At 59.6% G+C, this 2,567-nt stretch overlaps 1 protein-coding gene across 2 annotated transcripts in view; it reads left to right on the forward strand.

The window, feature by feature from the left end:
* The window catches only part of LOC113215545 (adenylyl cyclase-associated protein 1), a 28,597-nt gene that overhangs the window by 21,329 nt on the left and 4,701 nt on the right, over positions 1–2,567 (forward strand). For both annotated transcript variants that reach the window (XM_052277721.1, XM_026435191.2), the window contains exon 2: positions 344–577. The gene's annotated coding sequence lies outside the window, so the exon portion shown is untranslated. The remainder of the gene's footprint in view (positions 1–343; positions 578–2,567) is intronic.

Here is a 2,567-nt window from a genome sequence, read left to right on the forward strand (position 1 = left end):
TTACTCTTCAATTGGTATCATCTGCTTTCACGATCCGTTTCTGGTCGGAACTTTTTTTCCTCGCTATTAACGAAAAAATCAGATGAAGTTACATTGTTTATGGAGAAGTTTCCCGTACTTTTGTTGTACACGGTAGCACAACCAAGTGTTTCCATGTGTTGCGATTTGTATGTGTAGTGTGCTGCGAGGGAAGAGGCATACAAGCCTTTTCTTATAATTCGATTACTCGTGAAACTTGTTTTGTAATACTGGTCGAAGGCCAATAATGTCATTTAACTGGCTATCGCGAACGTGAGACTTATTGTTGCAATATTTAATTCTCTCTCTCTCCTTTCATCTCCAGGAGAGACGCCTGTGCAGCCGCCGCTGGAAGAGTTCATCTGCCGCCTGGAGAACGTGACTTCCCGGCTAGAGAGGTCAGTCCGGGCCGTCGAGACCGCCGTACTGTTCCCGCAGCAGGAGCAGCAGGATCAACAAGCAGCCCTTGCTCCAGCCAAGGCCCCAGCCAAGGCCCCAGCCAAGGCCCCAGCCAAGGCTCCAGCACCCGCGGGCGCCGCGTCAAGGACCGTCAGTTTCGGTGAGCAGGCTTTGATGCCGATGGTGTGGGGCACCCCAGGGTCGTTAGACGCAACCCTTGCGTTATGTTTGTCGCGGCCTGAATACAACGTCCGACGAACACTGCGCCAACCCCAGGACCAGGCCGCCGCCACGCCCACGCGGGGAGTGACCACTGGCGAGTGACGGGCGGGTGGGCGCCGCTTGGCTAGGAAAGTATTTCGGTCCCGCGAAAATCCGACGTCTCTAACCGGCGGCGGGCCGCCGGGCACTAAAAGAAGGAGAGGAAAACTTGGACGTTTTAGAATAAATTTGGGTTATTAAAAATTACCTAGACAATTTCTTTGCGTGCTCAGTTGTGGAAAATCGCACTGCTCCCTTCTCCTCTTTTTTCTCCCCGCACATAGCCTGTTCTGTAGTAAAGGCTAACAAGATTAGGGGTGCAGCCCTACAGGGGCGGCGGGGGGCGGCCGGAGGGACTTCCCGCCTAGTATCGAAACAACCACCGACCCCAACCCCTCACCACGCGCCCCTACCCTCCCGCGGTGTCCTCCCCCGCCCCTCGCCCTTCTTCTGCATACAATATAGTGTATGGGGCGCGCAAAGAGGCGCCAGCGCAGCAAATGGATAGTAATTTTGTTGGGGGTTTGGGGGATGCAGAATATAAGAAATATAAGGGCGTGTGACATGTGTCTTGATAACCATGCAATGGGTCAGTGGCGGCGGGTGATTTCTGTCGACGTGATTAACTGCATGGACACTTCCGCCCTCCCTCCCTCCGCTCCCCTGCCCTGCCCCCGGAGGGTCGCTAGGGCAGCCCTATCCGGTACACCAGAGTGTACACACCAGGCAGGCACCAGACGGGCCGGACAGCCGCCCCCGGGACGCTTAGGCTCCGTAATTGATGGAGGCAGCGGGGGCGGCACTGGGCTCGGCGCTCCCCCGCCCCCCAGTGATCTCTGCCCCGGCGCGCACGCAGCGCAGCAAGAGGGGGGCGGACCGAAAAAATTTATGAAAAAATTGATGGGGGTGAGGTGGGGGCGGTGATTTCGGTGTGCTGGTTTAGTTTTGTTTTGAATCTGTCTGCTCGCTCTCGCTCCCCTCTCCCCGCCCGCGAGCGGCTCTTTCTCAGTCTCGGGTTCGCCATGCTGCCCCCGCCGGGCCTGGCCCAACGCATGGGGGTTTGCTCTGGACGTTTTAATTAAGCCGGAGCCGTTTGAGCTGCTGGAGCGGAGCAGAGCAGAAGAGCCCCTCTGTCACTTCGTGCCTTTCGCTTTGGTGATCTCGAGAGAAAAGGGTGAGGAGAGGAAAACTTGAGGAGTGTGTGTGTGGGGGGGGGGTGTAGAGAGAGAGAGAGAGAGAGAGAGAGAGAGAGAGAGAGAGAGAGAGATATTCTGCGGTGGGGTGGAGGACTTGCGGGGCGCGACTCCGACCCCGACCACCTTCCGTCCGCGAGAATAAGAATGTTTTCTTATCTCTCTCGCTCGCACGGTGGGCCGGGCTACTCCCCCCTCCATCCTCGTTCTTTCATTCTCTTGGATACGCGACCGGTCGGTCGGCCAACCATGACATCAGGCTTGGGCTCGGCTGGGGGGGCTTGCTGTCGGTGATGTCAGCCGGGGCGCGGTGGGGCGGGGCGTGGTGGGGCGTGGCACCGGGCACACCGCACTGCCACAGCCGGGCCGGCGCGGGGCGGGGCGGGGCCCGTCCATGTGATGCGCAGGATCTCGGACATGATGAACAACAACGCGGTGCTGGTGATGCGCACGGTGCGCCGCTGCCGCTGGGCTCCTCGGTGGCCACCGGCTCGTGTCGGCGCGGCGCCAGGCGGGGCGGGGCGGGGCGGGGCGAGGTGTACCGTCATCGCCCGGCCCATCCCGTTCCGTCCGTGCAAAGTGTGACTCAGTCTTGAGCCGCCAGCCGCGGAGCGCGGAGCCGTCCCGACCAGAGTGAAAACCGCAAGTCGTAGACCGGAGTCGAGTCCGCGAGCAGAGCGCAGGTGTGTGTGTGTG

Source organism: Frankliniella occidentalis, unplaced genomic scaffold, assembly GCF_000697945.3.
Source record: "Frankliniella occidentalis isolate FOCC.00 unplaced genomic scaffold, Focc_3.1 Scaffold11, whole genome shotgun sequence".
In the NCBI taxonomy this organism is placed as follows: domain Eukaryota; kingdom Metazoa; phylum Arthropoda; class Insecta; order Thysanoptera; family Thripidae; genus Frankliniella; species Frankliniella occidentalis.